Source organism: Natator depressus, chromosome 2, assembly GCF_965152275.1.
Source record: "Natator depressus isolate rNatDep1 chromosome 2, rNatDep2.hap1, whole genome shotgun sequence".
NCBI classification, from domain to species: Eukaryota; Metazoa; Chordata; order Testudines; family Cheloniidae; genus Natator; species Natator depressus.
Window position 1 is genome coordinate 223,404,113 of NC_134235.1, and position 17,442 is coordinate 223,421,554.

Sequence of the window (17,442 nt, forward strand, 5' to 3'; positions counted from 1 at the left end):
AGTCAGTTTATCAGAAGCTGAAACAATTGAATGAGAAGAATGATTCAGATTGGATATAAGTGCCATGTAATTCATAACCATTAAAAACGGAATGAAAGCTTTGAGTTTTGATGGAGAATGTCTTATTGTCAAAGCGTTTCAACAGTTCTCTTCCTCCACTAAAGAGAGAGAATCTCTTTGTTCATTTTTTTTACTTTGTAGAAATTGAGAATAAGGAATTTCTATGTCATGTACCAACAAAGTGGCTGTCCCATCTGCTGCAGTAGAATAAGTCTTACCCTGGCCTGCATTAAAGGTATATTTTGGTGGCGGGGGGCGGGGGAAGAATGTGCCAAGATTCTATGGGAAGCCTTCAGTAAAGATGATCAGGGATCTCTTCCTCTTTGTTACATTTACTTCCTGCATAACCCTGATGGCAATATTTTATTAGGCAATCAGAAACCTAGAATGCAATGATGCCAGCTACACAGAACTAGACTGTGTCATGGAGGGTTTTCATTCTAAACTAAAGAGAAGGAAAAAACAAATTCTATGGACAATCAGCTTACACTATTTTGCATAAAATCTCTGCGTATTAGTAGGAAATGTGAGGCATTGTCAAGATGGATCTTGTGCTTGAGAAATGGTATAATTTCAAGGTACCACTTTGCAGACAAATGTCATCCTTTCACTGGACAAGGAAGTGGAATGATTTGATATTGAGAAGTTGGCTAAAGTTCTTCGACTTGAGATTGATTTTTGATGAGCTATATGATGATCGCAGCATTTGATAGCAAAAAAGAGGACAAATGGGGGGAAGTTTTCAAGCAAAGTGAAAACAATCAAATTTTTAAACTCGTATCTTTCAAGCTTTCAATTCCAGTCTCAAACACATACTGTGAAAAGTTTTTCAGCGTATGAGTCAGCTTTGGAACAAAGAAAGGATTAAGTGAAAGTGTTGAGCAAGCAGAGTTAGAGGTGCAGCTAAACTACAGAATGTCTTGTGCTGATTATAATGAATGGGTTAAAAAGTCTCCAGACTGGCTGAAAGCAGCTTAAGTACAGGTTTAAGAATAAAGAAACAATGAACAAAGATCCTCAACTACAAGAGACCCAACTTGTATAAGGTACCTGCAATAACATTTATTCATTTTTTAAGTCTAATGAATTAATTTTTGCTGTCTCCATCATTCGGTTATGGTATGCTATTTTCTTTAGTCATTTTTAAATAATGGAATTCTCATGCACACACACACACACAACCATTTAAACATGCATTAAAAGTAAAGTAGCCTAAACCCCATCATCCTTTTAAAAATTAGATTCACATGATTACAACTGGTGATTTCTTGATATTGTTCATTTGTCACGTGCTTGAATTTTTTGTGCATATGAAAAATCTAATACACATACACACTTGTCCTTATTTGCCACTGGGGGATGAACTGCAGGCAAACTCCTCACTCCACAGTAAACAAGTTTTGGAATAGCTCAGTTCTTAAAGCCATTCCATCATGTGATGAAACATCCCAGAATATGTCCAACTAGAGTTGGCCACCATAGAATGTCCTTGGGCAGGACCACCAAGTGGTTTGGGGTCCTGAACAGCCAAAAGGAGCTCCAGTACTGACTGCTGGAGGAATAGTACCGACTGGGGATGAGAAGTGGAAACAGCTTTCATAGAGCCTTAGGAATAGCCAAAGGGGCTGCAGCTCTGCTGGGAGGCACAAAGGACCGTGGATTGGTGACTGCAAGTAACCCATACATGAGATGGACACATCTCCTGCAGGAGCATGCATTGGTAGCTGTTGGAACTGCTGCTGGGAAGGGGTCAGCTGGGATGGTGACTTGCTCCTGGTGGCTGATGCCTGGAGCGGGCCACAACAGCCGCAGTTGGACCATACCCTGACAGCAATGACCCAGGAAAAGAGGTAATTAAATTACAAGCTCAGCAGAATGGTTGTGGAGGGCATTTTTGGTAGGCTGAAAGCTCATTGGCACTGCCTATGCACCTGTCTGGACGCCAGTGTGGCACACGCAGTTTGTATAATCATCACCTGATGCACACTCCATAATGTTTGTGAGGGGAAGGGGAAGTGCTTCTGTCCTGAGGGGGCTCAGGACAGGTCTGGTTTGCAAACGCTGCACACACAGCTGGATCCCACCCACATGCACACTGGTCCTGGTTCCCAGCCGGCAAGGGAAATCAGGAAGACAGAGGATGACATCTCCCTGTGCCAAAGGCCACCTTCACACCTGGGACAGCTGCTGGAAATGCACACAAGGGAACATTGGTACATATGTGTGATGCTACTTAGCTTTGGGAGGGTTTTGTTTCCCTGTAGTTGAAGGTCATTAGCCATTTGTTCCTGTGACATTGCACACATTAAAGACAATTACGACAGGGCACCTCCACTGGGTTATCTCTTTAGGATGGGGTTTGTGCTGTGGAAAGTGGCAGCTGAGTTGTAACATGGTCACTGGGCCGTGCTTTTGTGTTCACTATTCACACTTGTCTACAAACCTGTTATCGGGTGTACTCAGTCTCTCTTAAGGACCTTATGAAGATTTGCTTGTATGGGGGGCATGCAGCCCTTCTTCCTTTTAACCATTCCATTCATGGTCAGCAGTGCTAACAGCACTGATCCATACTATGGTTGAACCTGGTTAAGGCTTTTTGGGGGGAAGGAGGGGCAGTTTGTGCACAGGGTAATAGCAGGTGTTGTCATTGCCTGTATTGTTGCTGGCATTGTTTCAATTTTCTGCATGTGAAATAAACCACAAAGATGTTCATCTACCTCTTTTCTGTGTGGTAGAGTTCTGCCGCATTGAAAACTAGTAGTTTGCTTTCTGTTAGCATGTAACACAAAGGAGCCTTTCCCCATCCCTCCCTTGCATCCTGGGGCCGGAGATTTTTCTGCACCTGGTCTAGGGGTGAAGGGCAGACAGAAGAGTGTTTTGCAGTATCCTGGCACCAGACAGTTATTCCATTCAGTTTCATATCCTGAACCTGAAAACAACCTCACTTCGGTATATTTAGGAAGGAGGGGCCTTGACACACAAGTCAAGGCAACTATAGCATTTATTAGAAGCACTAGATAGACCATGTAATTTAAATATTTTTTTAAAAGAAAAGTCAACCAAAAATCAGCATTGAGGGAACTCATCCAGGAACACCTGGCCAATGTGACTGTGTCTGCACCCATTTCCTTGCCCTCCTCCTGATAAAGGAGGGGTGATGGGGGGGGGTAGGGGGAAATCAACCTCTTGTGAAGGGTTTGGGGCAGCTGAGCACTTGAAGGGGTTCCAGGACTCCCTCATTGTTCCCCTCTTAGATGCTGGAGGGGTCATCCCATGAAGGATTTCAGGTGCTGGGAGAAAGTAAGGTCCTGGGAGTCCAGCAGACTCCATGTTCTCCTCCTGGTGAGGCGGGGGATCCTTGAAAGAGGATCCTCCAGCTCAGCAGCACCCTGGGTGGCAGAAGGAAGAGGAGGAGATGGCACTTCATACACAGGTTCAGTGGCCTTGGCAGCAGGCAGACCTTGAACTCATTTGGCCACCAGTTCAATGTGCCTCTCCATAGGGAATGCTCCGATTTTCTATGCCATGCCTCTGGCTCGCTGAGCCAGTTCATCAATGTATTTTCCTGCTGAAAAGCCTGCTCCTTGGTGCCCTGAGGAATTCAAGCTGCTCCTGGTTTCTCCTGTCCATCCATGTGAGCAGCTCTTCCAGGGTCCTTCTCAGACTGCCTCTGCGGTGCTGCTCATCCTTCTTGGTGGAACAGTTTCCCTTTCTGGAGCTCAAGGTCCTGCCAATTCAAAGACAAGTGTAGCATTATATATTTTTTTCCTTTGGAAGAAGCCAAGAAATTCCCCCATGTAACATGCACGGTAGTTCCAGCATGGCTCCAGAAGTGCCCTGACCTTGTGTACCGTGGTAAATTTCATTGATAGATAGTCCTTCTTCCCACTTCACTAGCAGGATCTAATATACTTTTACATCAGCAGAATACATTTAAAATAAAAAAGACTCAGAACCATCTGAGACCCTTTAACAAATAAATGTAGCCATCCCCAAACTCCTCACTCTATCACTTATCTCATCCAAAAATGCATATGCAAACATTTTCAGACGCACATGCTTTATCACAACAGACAAAGTTAAATATATGAGCATTGGAGGACAATACAGTTTGCTAAGCCATTGTAAGATACATATAAGGATAACATACTTGCTAAAGCAAATACATAATGAATCATTGTGACGTAAGCTAAACAAGATAAATTCTTACCATGTGATCTGAGCGGGTTTTAATGATAATGGGACCCCAAGGTCTCTCTTACCTCCAGATCCTCCCATTGGGATTTGGAAAGATCTTTTGGTACTTTACAAATTATAAAGGCAGATGTAAACTGGATAGTCTTTATCATTTAGCTCTAAAACTGTAGATAGTAAGTTTCCCTAAAAATCAGTATGTCCAGAGGTCTCTTTAGCTGTTAGAATTCCTATAGTTCTCACAGTTCTAGAATGAAGCTGGCTGTCTATCACCTTCAAACATGTTTTAAATAAACAATCTTATTCTTACTAAATGTCTTTGAGCTGAAGTTTCAGCCACCTATTTGACACAGTCCTGAATTTTGGACTGCATGTGCTAAAAAATACGGCTCCCTGTTAGCACACCCTAGCTTCATATTTCCCCTTTCAGAATCTAGAGAATTCAGATATAAGGTTCTCAAAAGTACACCACAAACGGAAATGCTTCCACTGAATTTGGAACACAGCTCTGTCTTCTAGCCTTTGCAGGATCAGGCCGAGGACAGGAAAGTTTGCAAACCTGTGGCATGACTAACTAGATGTTGGGCTAAGATAATGCTTCCTTTTATCCATTTCTGTCACTGAATGCTGCTTTTGGCACGGATAATGATAAAATTCTTTCCTTTGAGCAAAACAGTGAATTTTTGTGATTTCGACTTTGGCTGAAATTCAGCTCTCCTATATGTCTGTTGCCAGCACTTCCTCTGATGAATCAATTTCCTCTGCTTAAACTGAAGTGGACAGATGTTAACAAAATGTCTTTGCAGTGTTTAATTCCAGCTACTATAAAGAGAACTTTTTTGGATTCAGCTATTGCTGAGAGCAATGGCTGGGGCTGTAAAAAAAAAAAAAAATCACTTAGAAACAGAAAAGCAAGAAGGCAGCGCCTTGTTCCAAACCTGATGGAAGCCTATGGGAATACTCACATGAATCCAATTACACATATAGTTAAGTGTTTGCAGAATTGGGATCTATATCTTTGCTTTTGCATGATCAAGTATACTTTATGCAACAAGTTTAGATTATCTCTGCACAGCAAAGTTTCTAGTCTAGAATTGATTGAGCCAGAGGGTATGTGTTCCAAGCAGCCATTCAATTTACATCTAGTCCACAGTCAAAGAGCAAGCAAAGTTTATTCTGCAATGAGCATTTATCTAGGATGGCAGGTCTTGCAAGCATTCTACAAAGAGCATCTAGGTACTACAAGAATAACATGACACCAAGTCAATTAAATATATCACAGAGGATCTGTAAACTATCAGTAGTATAAGGGCCCTACCATCAATCAAACCCTGACCCCGCCCCTTGACCCATTAGCCCCGCCCCCTTGACCCCTCAGCCCCGCCCCTTGACCTCTTAGCCCCACCCACCGGAAGTCCCGCCCCATGGGTTATTGCTTCCGGGGTCAAGGCTGCCACATGACCGGAAGCAAGGTGTGTCATGTGACACCCACCCCACCCCTTGACCCCTTTAACCCCACCCCTTGGCCTCTGTCCCCCCCCCCACCGGAAGTCCTGCCCCATGGGGTATTACTTCCAGGGTCAAGGCTGCCACGTGACCGGAAGCAAGGTATGTCATGTGAACCCTCTAACAACTCCTCCCACTGCCCTCTACCAATCAGGATGGGTTTCGCCCCGTAGGACTTCCCCCCCAAGAGGAGCTTTGACCAATCAGGGCGAGTTCCGGAGCGGGGTGTCCTCTCCGGAAGTGGGTCTTGTGACCCCTCTAACAACTCCTCTCCCCCCCCCTACCAATCAGGATGGGTTTTGCCCCATAGGACCTCCCAGAGAGGAGCTTTGACCAATCAGGGCGAGTTCCGGGGTGGGGGTGTCCTCTCTGGAAGTGGGTCTTGTGACCCCTCTAACAACTCCTCCCCCCACCCCGCTACCAATCAGGAGGGGTTTTGTTCCGATAGGACCAAGAGGAGATTTGACCAATTAGGATGAGTTCCGGGGGCGGGGTGACCCGTCCGGAAATGATTCGTGTGACCCCTCTAACAACTCCTCCCACCAACCTCTACCAATCAGGCCGGCCCGAGAGCAGATTTGACCAAAATAGGGCAGGTTCTGGGATGGGGTGAACCACCCAGAAGAGGGGCGTATGACCCCTCTGCCAATCAGAGCGCAGCACCATCACCCCATAAGGCCCAGCGTTGGGCAGAAGAGGCTGTCTTTTACCAAGAGCGCGTGTTTTAGAAATCGTGGAAACATGGACTCCTTCACCACCCCCGTGAGAACTTCGGACTTTGTTTTAGCCCCGAAGGCCTTTGGACTTGTATGGAGAAAGCGCTACATCAGCGAGAGTTCCGAGGAGGGCCCTTTGGCCCAGCTGTTGATGGACACACCGGAAACCGACCCCGAAACCCGGCTGCTTGTGAGGCCCCACGATGAGCGTGATGGCCTCTTGTTGTCCACCCCCCGAGAGGTGGAAGGTGATCACGGCTTGGGGGAGTTACGGGCGGACAAGGTGAATGAAAAAGACGTGGCTCAGGTAAATGAATGTTTAAGAAGTGACGGTCGGGGGTGGGGGTGTGTAATGGAGGTGGGCGGGGGAGGGCTAGGAACCAGGGATTGTGTAAATCAAAAACCAAGCAGTGGTGTGCTTACGCTGTTTCTTTTTTGAAAAAAAAAATCTCTCAACAGCTCGATGATGCCTTTCTGGAGGCCTTTGAGAACTTACACATCGGTAGCCCTGTGGGAGTAAATGTATCATGCGTCAGCTGTTTTTGCTCATGTCTGAGACACAGATCTCAAGAGGAAAAGGACAAAATGGAAGAATGAACCAGCACAGACACCCTCATGTTAGGAGTCATGGCGTCCATTTTTACAGGCGGTTGTAAAAGGTTGTGTTAAACCAGGCGATTAATAAAACTTATTTAAATGTGTTAATATGAATGTTGTTCCCCACCCACACTTGTGTTAGTAAAAGATGGTACCAGTAACAGTCATGTCTCCACAGGCGGCTCTGTTAAAGAAAATATATTACACCCCCGGGGAAGTTGGGAGCTTTGGCGGGGTGAACCCTCTTTTTCAAGTGGCCAAAAAGCATAGTAAAACTTTAAATAGAAGACAAGTAACAGCTTGGCTTTCAGACCAGGATGCTTATACTTTACACAAACCGGCTCGAATACGTTTTAAAAGAAACAAGACCATTGTTTCAGATGTGGATGCGCAATGGCAGGCAGATTTAGTGGATATGCACCAGTTCTCCAAACAGAACAGCAATTTTAAGTACATCTTAACAGTGGTAGACATTCTATCCAAATATGCCTGGGCCTTAGGCCTAAGGGACAAGACGAGTGGTGAGGTATGCAAGGCCTTTAAAGCTATTTTTAGCGAAGGGCGTGTGCCTCAAAAATTACAAACCGATCGGGGGAAAGAATTTTTAAACAAACCCTTAAGCAGATTGTTAAAACGGCATGGCATTCACCATTTTGTTACTAATAATGAAGTCAAAGCAGGGGTTGTGGAGCGGTTTAACAGAACTTTAAAAACTAGGATGTGGAGATATTTTACAACCCATAACACCTTTCGCTACATCGATGTGTTACCTGACTTTATAAAGAGTTACAACCAGAGCTTTCACAGAACTATACATACCAGACCCGCTGATGTTAACCCTTCAAATTCTCTGAAGGTATGGAAAATGGTTTATGGAGATGATTTTAAAATAAAACCGGTTGTTGCCCCTTTTCGAAAAGGCGACCACGTGAGACTATCTAAAACCAAAGGAGCTTTCGAAAAAGGTTATGAACAGACATTTACCGATGAGATATTCATAGTGGATGAAGGCTTAACCAGGGGTCACAGACCTGTATACCGATTAAAAGACTACGAGGGTGAGACAGTTACTGGATCTTTTTACCCTGAAGAATTACAAAAAGTAAACCCCAAACGAGACAGGATTTACAGGGTTGAAAAAGTTCTAGCGGAGAAAGGAAAAGGGAGAAAAAAGCAACTACTGGTAAAATGGTTGGGGTGGCCTGATAAGTTTAACAGCTGGGTGAAAGCTTCTCAACTCTGTGACATTTAGACGCAAACAACAAACAAACAAAAGTTATTCTTCCCCGCAAAGTCAGAGAAGATGAGCGACGGCGGGTTTTACATTACTTTGCCCAGCAACGCCAGCGCTGCAGTTTTTCCCCAAAACACCAGCTCGAACTTTACAATACGGCTAATTAAGCCCTTGGATCTCCGGGGTGCCTGGGAGGTGGGGTTAGTGGAAATACAATACCCGCACAGCTGGAACACTATCAACGAAGACACCCCTTTTGAAGTCACCTTTGGAGATATGGCATGGAGTTTCATCCTACGACGAGGTTATTACGCGTCCATACCCGAATTACTGGATCATATGAACAGTATCATAGCTCGTCACCCCGGACCGCCTGAGATGGTCATGAACTATGACCCTGTGGGTAGAAAAATTAGACTTAAATCCGCCGCTTTTACTTATATGTTTTCTACCAGCGGGGAGCTAGCTAACATTCTGGGCTTGGGCCCCAAACACAGCGTCCAAAAATTCCCTTTCTCGGCAGACATTACAGGGGGTTTTAATTCCTTGTATCTGTACACGGATATCGTAGAACATCAGTTTGTGGGGGACTTTTCTGTTCCCCTGTTACGTTGTGTCCCCGTCCAAGGAAGGAACAACGAGTTTGTCACCATCACCTACGATAAACCTCATTACGTCCCTATCAGTAAACACCACATCGACACAATTACCATTGAAATAAAGACAGATCAGAACAAAAGCGTCTCATTTCGCTTTGGCAAGGTGATCATCAAGCTACACCTGCGCCCCCGGAGAGAGCGAGTTTTCTAAAAAAGCAAAACAGTATTATGGCGATCCTAAAAAATTACGGCGACCCCAACGTCTACAGAAACTATTACAAAGCCCAGGCGGGATACGCCCTTCCTGGATATCATGGGGCCCCCGTGATGTATGGGGCAGGCGTGGGTGGAATATTCCGTAGCCTCTTTCGAAAAGCCGTACCGCTTTTGAGGAGGGGGCTAGAGATTATTAAACCCCACGTAAAAACCGCCGCTCAAAACATAGCTAAAGACGTGGTAGGTCACGTCTCCCGCGCTGTTCTGGAGAAGGTGGGGAACACAGCTTCACAGGAAGGATCGGGGCTGATGTACATTAAAAGGAGGAAGAAGAGAAAGAGAAATGCGTCATACCCGCGACGCGCAGGTCCCCCGAAACCCTTTAAAAGAAGGGCTTTGACCCGCAGGGTCGGCCATAAGCGAAAGTCCAAGAGGAAGCCTGGGCGAAAGAGGAAACACTCGCCGGCTGATACGAGAGATATATTTTAATCAACATGGCTTTCGTTCACTGCGGGTCTGAAGAATGTACCAAATCCGAACTAGACTTGTTCCAAATAGCCCCTACGCAGACCAGCATTGAGAAAAGCATCTACATCGAGGTGCCACCTCTGTCGGCCGTTACGGAGTCTGCCCCCATTGACTTCTTTATAGCAGGGAATGGCGTAGATTATATGGATTTAAACAACACACTGCTGTACCTGTGTTGCAAGATTGTAAAAGGAGACGGAACTGAACTCAACACGGGTGCCGAGGTGGGCCTGGTGAATTACCCAGTGGCCTCTATTTTTAGTCAGCTGGATGTCACGCTCGGAGACCGTCTTGTAAGCCAAAGCAACAACTGTTACCCTTACAGGGCCTTTATAGAATCGGTGCTCAATTACAGCAACAACACCCTCGCCACGCAATTTTCCGCTGGCCTCTTTTACAAAGACACTGCCGGACAACAGGAAGACACAGACTTGGATGGCGAGAATCTAGGGTTTGTGAGGCGTGCAAAGCTGACCGCTCAAAGCAGAACAGTAGAGCTTCTGGGTCATCTACACAGCGACCTGTTTTTTCAAGAAAAACTATTGTTGAACGGAGTGGATGTGAAAATTAAACTGACGCGCAGTAAAGATCCTTTCTGTTTAATGGGCAGCGGAACCGAAGGCTTTAAACTGCGCATTCTATCAGCATCCCTTTTTGTGAAGAAAGTACGTGTGGCCCCGAGCGTTCGTCTGGGGCACGCCGAGGCCCTGCTTACCGCTAATGCCAAATACCCCGTGGACCGTGTGGGAATGAAAGTGTTTAGCATCCCTGCGGGCAGCAGGGTCAGTAACCAGGAGAACCTGTTCTTGGGACAGTTGCCCAAAATGCTTGTCCTGGGGTTCGTGGATAACGATGCCTTTAGCGGAAGTTACGCTAAAAATCCCTTTCATTTTAAGCATTACGATATTAATTTTGTGGCCTTGTATGTGGATGGTGAGCAGATACCGACCAAGCCTCTGCAACCAGACTTCGAGGCAGGACGCTGCGTGAGAGAATACATGAATCTGGTACAGACGGCCGGTAAACACATGAAAGATCGTTCTCTGTTAATCGACCGTGAGGAGTTTGCACAGGGTTACACCATGTTTGCCTTTGACCTGTCCCCCGACCAGGAATGCGCCGATCACTATTCCCTGATTAAAACCGGGAACCTGAGAGCAGAAATTCGTTTTGGGAAGGCTTTAACCATTACCGTCAATATGATCGTGTATGGGGTTTTTGACAACGTAATAGAGATAAATCAGAGGAGAAATGTTCTGTTTGACTACATGTGAACATGGACACCGTGCAGCTCTCACGTGTCTTATCAACAGACCCTTACACGAAAAAGAATTTCTTAGACGTGTTTCCCTGCGATTGGCTCCCTGGCGGCAAGCTGTCTCAGAGACCCCTAGGTTTGGTGGTCAACACACATCCACACAGCCGACCGGGTGAACACTGGCTTGCCGTGTATCTGGTGGAGCGTAACCTTGGAGAGTTTTTTGACTCATACGGGCATCCCCCGAACAGTGTGTTCTTTCCTAAAAGCATTATGAAATTTTTAAACAAAAATGCCACAGACATTGTGTTTCACAACAGACAATTACAAGACCCCAGCTCCGTTGCCTGCGGCTATCACTGCGTGTTTTTCTTACACCATCGTAGCAAGGGTTTATCTTTTGACCGGATTTTAAAATTGTATTCTAATGACTTAGTGCAAAACGACCGGATGGTGATGAATTTTGTAAAAAATAAATTTAAATACTTGGCCATGCCTAGCCTTGCTCAAAGCATGTTTCAACAAGCCCAGACATGCGTATCTTGCAACGATTTTCATAGTCATGTTACCCAATAAAGCACCCCAGGTGGGGAGTTTAAAGACAATCGATGTTTGGCGTGGTTTTTTAAAAAAAAAAAACAAAACACAATGACCCAATTCAGAAATGTTTTATTTAAAGCAAAACATTACCAGTTTTAAAAAAAAAAATAGAACATGAAAAAGATCACAAACTGAGCCATTCGGCTCTTTTAGCCAATTTTCGTTTTTTAGATGGCAAAAAAGGGGTCACTGTTTCTTGGTCCACACCGGTGTCGGCGATTGAGGCCTTGAGGCGTTCCAAAAGATCTCTGTTGGTCGCGTTGCCCATGATGGAAGATGGCATGTTCAGTTCCGCCATGGCATTCATAAACACATCCCATCCTTTAGGTACATGTCTGCTAGGAACAGAGCGCGTCTGGGTGACGGCCCTGACTAAGTCGAGCATGTTAGAACCATTAACCACAGAGCCTTTGTACACAAAAGACCCTTTATCGGTCCATGAAGAAATGTTTTTATCTTGGCCCAGCTTATTTAGCAATACTGATGCATTTTTCTTATAACGCTTATTCACGTTATCCAACACCTCCTGAGCAACAGAGTCTGAGGTCTTTGGTGTTTCGGAGGGTTTGGCAGTCACACTCTGTTCCTGTTCTGGTAGAAACAGACTTAGTTTTCCTTTGTCCACATCGCTCTGCTTCACGTACGTTAGGTACCTTTGAAGCACGGTGCTGTAAAGTTTAGCCTTTTCATATTCACCTAAGTCAGTTCTTTGAAGAACAGATTTCATTTCAGCATCCAGTAAGCGAGTTGCAGTCGTTCTGATATTTTCCTCTGCCGGAGGGGGAGCACTTAATTGCTCCAACTGCCGGCTGGGCACCAGGTACATTTTTTCTGCATACTCCATTATCGATTAGTTAAAAGCCCCGTTATCAGAGGGATAGCAAAACTTAACAGGGGTCCTATAAACCCCCCAGACTGCTTCACCAGACACTTCTTTCTTTTAAGTGAAACCCTTTTATTACACAAAGTTTTTATAAGCGTGTGTTTCTTTTTCAGCACACGCACTTGCTTCGGTGTTAAAGGTACGTTTCCTTTTAAGGTGTTGAGCGCTATTTCTGAGATGGCTGCTACTAGATCGTCAGAGGCCGAGCACAGTATAGCCCTCCTTTGCTGTGGGGACGATTTGCTAAGTAATTTTAAAAGGCCCAGGTTTCTTTTCACGCAGCTAGACATGTTTTCAGTCAGCAACCCCGGCTGCTAAAAAGGGACCTGCCAATAATTCATCTCTTTTTATACAGGGCTGTTGTTCTTTTTAAAGTATAAACTGCCGGCCAGTCTGGAGGGAAAAGACCAGTTCTTAGCCTATAAGCTTCTGGTGTGGAAGCATTTAAATCCACCACCAGGTAGCCATAAGGCCTTTTGGTAGCATCCTCAAAAGCTTCTAGAAAGAACTGAGCTTTGCCGGGGTACATTTGCCGAGCGAGTGTAGCAATTTGTAATCTGTCCCTGGGGTTTTTGAACAGAACCATGTATTTTGTGTTTAGGTTAATAGTGCGACTCTTTTTTCCCTGGCAAAATACGTTCTGAACTATATACATAATGCTCAGGTTCCTGTGATGCACGTACTTGGTAAAGGCTTTCTCGATTTCATCGCTTTCACAAGCGGAGTTCATCAGATCGTCTATGATAATCATGTTCACTTTATTGGTAGGAAACAAACGGTCATCGTCAAAAGCATCAGGCAGACCCTCCACAAAATTGATAAAGGGGTATTTACAGAGCAGTTCTTTATACAAGGGTTGCCAACAACTGTAACACCACACAATATTCTCAGGCGTAACAGACAATGTTTGTTTGGCATTATCCAATACATTTTTTATAAAGTAACTTTTCCCGCAGTTGCTAGGCCCCGCGAGAATTGCAGAAAAGGGGTGTCTCCACCTCGTATCCATTTTTCAAAAACCGTAGGGCAGGGTTTTAAACCCTTCTCCTAGGACCCTCTTGTTGTAAACGACTTTCTGTGTTTTTTTAAGGGTTTTTGTCTCTATTTGCCACTGATTTTTGTTTCTTACAATAGAGGGTTGCTGCACCTCTATCTTTTTTGAGGGGTTCTCTCGCAGACCCGTGCAATAGTCCAGGACTAGATCTTTCAAACTGTCAAAGTTGATCTTTTCACAGTTTGCTACGTTCAGGGTAATACCTTTGACCTTCATACAAGCCTTTCCTCCCGACAGTTTGTACCCGTATGTTTTTGGGCCTGCCGACACAAACTCGGTGATGTGTTGATCTGGTGGGATCTCGCTCGTGAGGTCCCCTAAATAATCCCCCAGAGGGGGATTCCAGGCCCCCTCCCTTTTCACAAATATCACAGAGTCAGTGTCGTGGTACAGGCACCGCTCTTGCAATCCGTCTAGGAGGTTGTATAGTTCTAAGCGGGCATAAGCGGTGGTGAAACAGGCTATGAAAACATTGGTATTGCCAGAGACAGAATAACGGTCTTTTGCGTGCTTCCAAGATACGCACGCTGTTTCATCGTCGATAAACTCACAGGATGAAACCTCGTAGTTGGGGGAAAATAGGTACTGAAAGAGTTCGTCAGGGTCTCTCACGATGCTGGTATTGGGTAGGTTGGTTCTTTGGCCGAATTTACCCCACAGAGAATTTAAAAACAGTTTAGCAATTTGGCGTTTAGCGGGGTTTAGCCTGATCTCGTGTCGGCGTAAAAGCACGCCTTCTTTCTGGTAGAAATCGTTAACATACTTATTTTGTTTGTCTTCGTCTGTGCACCAGCTGGGATACCCTGAAGCCTCTTGTTTCTGGCGGAGGTGTAATTTTATGTACTCCGAAAAGAGTTTATCAGATTTTTCATTAAAATGCCAGATTTCATAGATTTTAGCCACCACGTACCCCTTCGCTATGGCTGCGTTCAATTCCACAGTGCACCAAGTCCCCAGGATGGCCCTCTCCTCGTCAGTGTGGGTGCACGTCTCCCGCTGCACGGTTTCCGCGCAGGTTCGGCATAGCGGGAACATAAGCTTGCCGCCCACTCTGACAGGTAACAATGGGAAAAAGAGGCCTCGTGGGGGGTACACTTTAACTTTTGCAATTCCAAAATAATTTGCAAGGGGTCCAAATTTGTCATAAACTATATCGGGGTGCCCGATAGGGTAGTCTTTCGTTTTGTTTACAAAAGGGTACAAGCTGGTAAAATCATAATAGTGGATTTCTTCCCCGGGCTTAGGTTTATAATATAGACGGATGGCGTTCGTCCTCCCCCCAAAAAGAGCATCCCTAGGCATGAGAGGCTGGGGTAACTGGGCTCGGTTTAAAAAGCTCGCAAGCTCCCTGTCTGTTTCTTTCATCAACACCCACTCGTGCTCCCAAAGAGTCCTCACTACAAAACCAAGCCGTTTTAGATAGTCGGTCTTGAGCTGCGTCTTGTAATAAAGAAACCCAAAAGTTGTCCCCGTCATAGGATTTTGTGCTTTTTCACAATGACAGGCGACACAGCCGTGAAAAAAACACCCATTAAACTCAAAGGCTGTGTGTACCCCGTCAATATTGGCATAACCGTCTAAAAAGTAGGGGCCTACCTGTAGTTCCCCACCCTGTAAAGCGTGCCGTATTTGTATATGTTCTTTTTGAGAGATATACAACAGCCACTGGATAGATGGGGTCGAATATCTCTTTTTCTGTCTGTGATAGTTGTCTGGAGGGAGAAGAGCTACCGTGTTAGGCTCCAAAAACATAAACCTGTACATAGCCATGCAGACGGATGCCAGCGTTATGTACCGGAACGGATCTATACACAGTTTTATCTCAGTGAATTTACTGGGTTCTCTCTCTACTAGATCGACCTTCTCCGTCATATTCATAATTTCTTTTCTGTATAGGATACAAGCCTGTCTCAAAATTTTTACATCCTGCTGGCAGTAATACGCAAGCTCTTTCTGCAGGTCAAAAGTCTCAGAGCTGTGGTCTTGATACCAGTCGAGAAACTCTGCTTTTTCCCTGGGCATCATGCTTTCTACACCGTAGTGCTCCACACCGGACATAGGCCCCACATAATTTTGATTTTCTAAAGTGTTAAAAAAATGTGGAAAATACCCTTTGCAACCTTCAAACCCCATCGCCTGTGGGAGCTTGCTAAGCTTCATGGGCAAGAAGTTTAAAGAGTCTATAAAACGAATGCCAAGGGCCTTAACTTCCACACACATTAGTTTACTGCCCTGAGTGATCAGTTCTATGCACATCTTTTCCTTCAGTAACTGTCTAACGCAGAAATACGCATCATAACCTTTGGAATTGTGTGCTAGGAACGTGTAGTCCCGGAACTCTTTGCCAATAAAGGTCTTAACAAACATAGAAAGACATTCGTCACCCTTAAATTCCCAGGATTTTTCCGGCTTTAGGGACATTGCAAAAATATAATTGGGAGTGTGCAACCCAGTCTCCTGCATGCATTCAAAATCATAAAAAATATACTTTTCTGATGATTTGGGCTTTCTAAGGCTGTCCATAAAACAGAGGTGAATGTCTACATCTCCAACGATCAAACCCTGACACTGCTTACAGCGCCTCCCTTTACACCTGTGCTGCTTGTCCACGTACGCCTGACACTTACCGCACAAAGTTTTAGACAGGCATTCAACTTGGTTTTTTGACGCACAGTTGACATGTCTGTCTAAACACTCTTTGGACCGACAATACAGTTTACAGCTAGGACACCTCAGCTGCACACCCATGTTGTCAGAGCATGTTGCGCTCAAGCAGAGACGGCAACGATACCTGCAAGAATGGTCGTGACTGTACACCGTGTGGCAAAACTCACAGTAATTTTTTGCTCCGAACAACTTTTTCACATCCAGAACCCCATAGTAATGTTCATTGTGCAACAGGATGAAATAAGTCTTAGGGTACACGGGGCCCCCTGTTTTAAAAAAACCCCAGCCACCTTTCACCGCATACAGCACCACCTGTATGTTAACTCCTAAATGCTGTTCAAACTTTGCTACATCAGTGAGCATAACCTTTTTTTGATCTGACCACCCCAGTTTCTCGTGCAACTTTCTCGCCTCTGCTAACAATTCTGCATCTGTAGGTTTATGACCGGCCATGACAGCCAAGAGCCCTCCCGCAAAACATAGATTGGTACCGGTGTAAGTCAGGTCTACTAAACATTGTCTCTTTTTATGAATAATCTGACTACTAAGGATAGAATTTAAAACTCTTCGAGCACCCCCACCCCTATTTTTTACAACTGTCACAACAAGGCGCAACGTCCCATCGAAATGCAATTCTCTATTGCTCTGAAGCAGCTTTGAGGTCTGGTTCAAGAAATCCTCAGCGGACAGCTCATCCCTAGTTCTTCTGACTGAAAACAAAGGGTTAGTTAAACGACGGCTCTCTAAACGTAACTGTACGTAATCATCAGGGCCTACCCTACCATTAACATCATCAAGAACTAGCTGTATCCCTCTGTGTATGGCTTCAACAGCCTGTTGAGCTGAATTTATTTGCTCAAGATGGACAAAACGAAACTCCTCACAATACACCGACCCCCCAAATCTAGGTTATTCACGTTGCCAACTTCTCACTCTCTCCATATACACCTCTGCATTTTCAGGGTTACTTAGGGGTTCCTCTACGGAACCATCAGTGGCATCTTCTACATCCGATACTAATTGAGAGTCAGACTCTGAGACGCCTCCGTGAGGGGCATTGGGAGTCGATGGGACTCCGTCTAGAGAGCACTCTGGGGAATTTTCTAAACCAGAGTCTGATTTCGCCTCCCCATTTTCAGACATGCCAGTTTGAGAGCCTCTGGTAGGGGGCATCTCTTTGTTTTTTTTCCCTCATTACCTCTTTAGCCCTTTTTAAAATTTTTACAGCGACCCTGGCCTGGAATTTTTTGGCAGCCATCTGTTTATCCCTCAAGCGCCGTCCGCCCTTTTGTTTACACACGAGCTGATGTGCACCCTTGAGGGTACCCCT

The 17,442-nt window shown here is 45.1% G+C and overlaps 1 long non-coding RNA gene across 1 annotated transcript in view; it reads right to left on the bottom strand.

Annotated features, from left to right (window-relative positions):
- Positions 1 to 3,251: 3,251 nt before the first annotated feature.
- Positions 3,252 to 17,442, bottom strand: part of LOC141981754 (uncharacterized) — an 83,979-nt gene continuing 69,788 nt past the window's right edge. The window contains exon 3 of the long non-coding RNA XR_012637899.1: positions 3,252 to 3,787. This is a non-coding gene — a long non-coding RNA (uncharacterized LOC141981754). The remainder of the gene's footprint in view (positions 3,788 to 17,442) is intronic.